The sequence below is a fragment of the Orycteropus afer genome, unplaced genomic scaffold (assembly GCF_000298275.1).
Source record: "Orycteropus afer afer isolate SDZICR_OR568_19922 unplaced genomic scaffold, OryAfe1.0 scaffold00030, whole genome shotgun sequence".
In the NCBI taxonomy this organism is placed as follows: Eukaryota; Metazoa; Chordata; class Mammalia; order Tubulidentata; family Orycteropodidae; genus Orycteropus; species Orycteropus afer.
In genome coordinates, this window is record NW_006921617.1 from 11,752,242 (window position 1) to 11,758,140 (window position 5,899).

The 5,899-nt window shown below is 43.4% G+C and overlaps 1 non-coding gene across 1 annotated transcript; it reads right to left on the minus strand.

Moving 5' to 3' along the window:
- Positions 1-4,251: 4,251 nt before the first annotated feature.
- On the minus strand, positions 4,252-4,322 carry TRNAG-UCC. The gene has a single exon. It is a non-coding gene; the product is annotated as a tRNA-Gly (tRNA).
- Positions 4,323-5,899: the final 1,577 nt, after the last annotated feature.

Below are 5,899 nucleotides of genomic sequence, written 5' to 3' on the forward strand. Positions count from 1 at the left end.
GCAAATGATTAAGCACTTGTCAGCTAACAGAAAGGTTGGAGGTTCAAGCCTACCCAGAGGCATCGCAGAAGAATACTCTGGAGATCTGCTTCTGAAGAGTTAATCGTTAAAAACCCGATGGAACACGGCTTCATTTTGGCACACATGGGATCACCATGAGTTGGGGTCAATTCAACAGCAACTGGTTTTTACAAGCTTATGGGATGCATAAGTAACCAAGTGATACTGCCAGAGAAACACAAGTGTGAAAAGGTAAGGGAAGCTTCTCCCCCTCCCTCCATTGCTCCTTAGGTACTAGATTCTCCTCTGTTTTCTCTTTTCCAAATGCCTCTGCCCACAGTATCAATGAGGGCATATCAATACATTCTTCATATGTGCCTGATGGGTCTCCCACTCCACTAAACACTCTGGCTACAATGTTTAAAAAAAAAAAAAAAAGATAGATGTGGTGGAAAGAGCGGTGGTAATGAAACAAATAAATGATAATGAGTCAAATCACAAAAAAGAGCACATCTTTAAAAGTGATAAAAATAAAATCTTATGTTGCTAAACTATGTCTTAAAGGCTAAACTATGTCTTAAAGTATCATCAAACATTATCTAAATAGTTGAGCATAGAGTTGAGCATTAAATCTCTTCCAAGTGTACCCCATTTCTCTGCTCTCTCTCTCTCATTCTGTCTCTGGTCTGTCCCAAAGCATCTGGGCAAAGATATCTTCCCATCTTTATCCTTCTGGCAACCCCTGCCACTCATGTCTAGCCTGGCTGGGCCCTTCTTCCATCACTTGCTGTGCTCTTGGAGTAGACAGTCTGTCCTCCCTGAACCCCAGATAGTTTTGAAGTGGTCTTGCATTGGAACTGCTCTCACCATAGGCCCCGACCAACTCTACAGGACTCCATCAGCCTGCTGTGCTTCCCAGCATCAAAATGCCCCAGATGCAGCCACCATTTTTCTCACCCTACATCCATTCACTCATTTTAGGCATTAGTTCATTCACTCATCACTTAACCAAGTGTTTATTAATGACTATGCTGTGTGCTGGGAGCTCTGGTAGCATAGTGCCTAAGGCACTTGACTGCTAACCAGGAGGCTGGTAGTTCAAATCCACCAGCCACTCCTTGGAAGGAAGGTTAGCCAATCTACTTTCATAGTGATACTGCCTTGGAAACCCAAGGAGGGGTTGCTATGAGTTGGATCTGACTCGATGGCACATAACAACAATGACGACGACATTTCTGGTGGCTAAGGATTTCTGGTGGTATAGTGGTTAAAGCATTTGGCTGCTAACCAAAGGTCTATGGTTTGAACCCACCGGTCACTCCATGGCAGAAAGATGAAACAATCTGCTTCCATTAAGATTTATAGCCTTAGAAATCCTGTGGGAGTCACTATGAGTGGTAATCAACTCTGTGGCAGTGGGTTTGTTTTTTGATTTGGATTATATTATGTGCTAATAGTCTTAGACGTCACATTGCACTGGGCAAATCTGCTGCAAAAGACCTCTTTAAAGTGTTAAGGAGCAATGACGTCGTTTTGAAGACTAAGGTGTGCCTAACCCAAGCTGTGGTATTTTCAATTACTTCATATGCACGTGAAAGCTGGACAATGAGTAAAGAAGACCAAAGAAGAGTTGTTGCCTTTGAATTGTGGTATTGATGAAGAATACTGAAAATACCATGGACTGACAGAAGAACAAACAAATCTGCCTTGGAAAAAGTACAGCTGGAATGCTCCTTGGAAGCCAGAATGGCCAGGCTTCATCTCACCTACTTTGGTCATGTTGTCAAAAGGGACCATTCCCTGAGCAAGGATACCATGCTTGGTAAAGTAGAGAGTTAGCACAAGAGGGGAAGACCTTAAACAAGATGAATTGACACAGTGGCTACAACAATTGGCTCAAGCATAGCAAGGATTGTGAGGATGGCACACGACTGGGTCAGTGTTTCGTTCTGTTGTACATAGGGTTGCTATGAGTCAGAATCAGCTTGATGGCACCTAACAGCTATGACATACTATGTGCCAGTCATCAGATGCTAGGCATCTAGAGATAAGTGGTGCCTGTGCTCAAGGTGCATGCACAGTATCAAGTGGGGAGATGAATGTAGGTATGAACTTTCTAAGATGGAAGAAGGCCAGAGACAGAAACTGTAGTGGTAAGTATTTAATTTTTGTCTTGATGAAAACTTGTGGTCTTTCTTTGTCACAAACTTGCTGGTTTAAAATAAAGCCCATTTATGATCTCACAACGTCTGTGGGGCAGGAACCTGGGCATAACTTAGGCCTTCAGGTCTCTCACAAGGCTGCAATTAGTGTCAGCCAGGGCTAGGATCTTATCTAAGCCTCAAGAGAAGGATCCATTTCCAAGCTCACTTGGTTTTTGGCAGAATTCAACTCCCCGAGTGCTACTGAGCTGAGGGTTTCAGTTCATTGCTGGCTGTTGGCTGAAGATTGCCCTCAGCTCCTTGTGATGTGATCCTCTCCAACATGGCCACTTGCTTCATCAAAGTGTGCAAGCTGAGAATGTAAAACAGAGTTTGCTAGCAAAACAGAATCACAATTTCTTGCAAACGAATCACAGAAGTGACACCCCATCCCTTTACCATACTGTATCAGAAGCCATTTGCTAGTTCAATCCACACTCAGAAGAGATTACACAAGTGAACGACTAGCAAGAGGCGAGGATCATTGGGGACCACCTTAAAGACTGTCCCTTCACAGTCCATTTGGGGAATTGCAGGTAGTCTTGTGGTATGAGGGGCAGTGCAGCAAGACATAAGGCCAGAGGCAGACAGATACAGATCACTAGGGGCTACATAAACAAGCATATTGTTTTGTTGGAGATGCAATTCCCTTCTTTTCTTTCCTTTTTTTTTCATTTTATTTTGGTAAAAAAAAATATTAACAAAACATTTGCCTTTTCAACAATTCGTATGTGTACAATTCAGTGACATGAACTGCATTCATCATGTTGTGCAACCATCATCACTCTCCATTTCCAAACTTATCCATTTTATCCTTAACAGGAACTCAGTGCCCCCTAAGCAATAGCTCCTCCTCTCACATTGCCACCTACCCCTGATCACCACTAAGAAAGTTTCATCTCTACATATTTGCCTGCTCTAGGTATTTAATGTAAGTAGGATCATACAACGTTTGTCCTTTTGTGTCTTTTCTTTAAACTCATCTTTTGTTTTGCTTTCTTTTTCAAAATCACTTTGGCTTCTTGAGTTTCCTGAACTCCCATCCTACAGTTGCACATCCTGCACCATCCGTTCCCTGACTCCTTCCCATGTTTTCATCCTCCAACAGGAACCAGCCCACCTGTCATTCAGGCACACCTAAGACTTTTAAAAATGCCACTCAGTTCAATACTCCTGAACCCAAGCAGCCAAAACTCCAAAATCCATCTTTTATACTTTGGGAAAAAGTTGTTTTTGGCTTCAAAAAAAAAACATAAAGCATAAGAAGAGGAGAGGGAGTAAGTAGGGAGGCAAGGGTTGAAATGCCTCCTTGGGAGACCTGCCCTTCCCACCAGCCTCCAACTTGCTCCCTGATTGTGGTGCTGCCACTGGGCCTTTGTAATTCTAAATCCATCATCAGTCCCATTCTTTAGAGGAAGGCACAGAAAAACCAAAACTTTCCAAACCACAACCAACCTTCCCTCAGGAAATGGCCTCATTTCATGTTCTCCCATTGCTGAGAAGGTTGGTTGATGACTGTTGTCACAATGATTACACAAAGACTGTTATTTCTTCTCATTTAGATTGAAAAATGTCCACAGTCTGGCTTCTAGAGAATTTTGCTGGCTTCTTTACCTTGATCACTTTTCCTGCACGTGCAAGAGTGTGTTCTTGCCAAAGCTCATTTCTCTGTGCTTAATAAAGCGTTTTATGGGCTACTTTTTTGGCATGAAGCCCACAGTCCTCTATCCTTTGATCTGCTGACTCTACATGTGCAGAGCTAGCATTTAGTAAGCCTTATCCTTCCAAATATTGCTTCTTCTTGTTGTTAGCTGCTGTTGAGTCAGCCCTTGACTCGTGGCCACCCCAAAACGAAACACTGCCTGGTCCTGCATCATCCCCTTGATGGTTGCAGATCGGACCATTGTAATTCATACAGTTTTCAGTAGCTGAGTTTTGGAAGTAGATCTCCAGGTTCTTCCTAGTCCATCGCTGTTTGGAGGCTCTTCTGAAAGCTGTTCAACATCATCGCAGCAAGACTCCACCAAGAGATCAGTGGCTGCGCATGAAGTGCATTGGCTGGGAATCGAACCCAGGTCTCCCACGTGGAAGGTGAGAATTTTACCATTGAACCACCATTGCCTCCTCCATATTGTTCCAGTTGTGGAATCAGTTCTGACTCATGCTGTCCCCATGTGTGTCAGAGTAGAACTGGGCTCCAAAGGGCTTTCAATGTCTGATTTATCAGAAATAGATCAACAAGCCCTTTTTCTGAGTTGACTCAAAGCACCAATTTTTCAGCTGGCAGCTGAGTGTGTTGACTATCTGAGTCACCTAAGAAGCCCTCAAATATTGCTAGCCACATTCAAACTGTATCATTCCTAAGTTTCATCTGGGAGCCCTGGGGACTCCTTTTTGATGATCCTTAGATGCCTTTGGCCTTGATCCTTGCCCCATCCATTATTCATCCCTTAGGAAATGGGATAAAAGCTGAGATATATTCATGGATTTTGACGGTTTCCACCAACTGCTTTTCATATCAAACTCCCAGTTACAGTGCATCCATTTGGAGTATAGCTGACTCTAAAAATGGGCCATGACAACATTCCAAAGACAATGGCTTTGATTTCTCAGCCAGAAGACATCTGCTGACTTGTTCTGACATTTTTACCTTCTAGGTTCAGGCCAAAATGGTCCCCCTACTCCCTGAGCATGTCTCCCTGTTGGAGAATCATTCTATCCTCCTTTTTTCCTTGGCTTAGTGTTATCACCTTTTTCTAGTACTTCTGCTTCAACTCTCTATGCAATATTTTACCTTGGACCAAGAGAATATTTGCAGCTGACAGACGGTTGTATTGTCTTTGAAGCTGCTGGCTCAAGACTAGTCTCTGGCTGGAGAAAGAACTTACTGGAATTACTTAGAAATATCCTTTCTGCTTTTGTTTCCTTCTCTGTGTTTATGCATGAATGAGATGTCAGTGATCAGGAGGGAAAGTACCAGACATTCTCTCTCTGAATCAGCTGAGGATGCATTTCCAACTTCCTTCCTTTCCACAAAAAGGACACTATGGAATGACTGTCCTGTCCTTCTAACTACCTCCAGTTCCCAGCCTCATCTCCTCCTCCTTTCAATCCCCAAGGTCCCCCTGCTTGGGATAGGAGCAGAAGTGTAAGTCAGGTGTTCTCTACTTGGCAAGAAAAGATTGATTAGAGCCTCCCCCAAAGAAACATTCCCATGTGGTTTTGCCTAGTCCCTTGCTCCCTTTGCAAAATATAGAGTCAAGCACGGGCTTCAGTGGGTGATGAGGAGATTTGTTTAACTGCTTCAAAATTATTATTTGCATGCAGAAGCCCTTGAAACAAAAGCCCCAATGTGTGTAAAAAATGCCACAGGATTAAGCTTTTGCTTGAGTCCCTTCTGAAAGGATGTGTGATCACACACAGGACACTTGAGAATAAAATGAGCTATCAAATAACCTAATAAATACACTCAGCCAAGAAATTCAATCTGGCAGGCAACCCCACACCCAGAGCATTCTGGATCAGCCTTGCTTCTTGGTTGGCCCTCATTGCCTGATGAGCTCTGCTTTTGTCTCCATTTAGAACTTGAATGAGGGGCTGCATCCAGGCCTACTGGAGCCACTGGGAAGGTGAGCAAGAGAGGAGGATCATTTGAGGACAAATACAGCAGATGCACAGTTCCTGATCTTACAGGAACA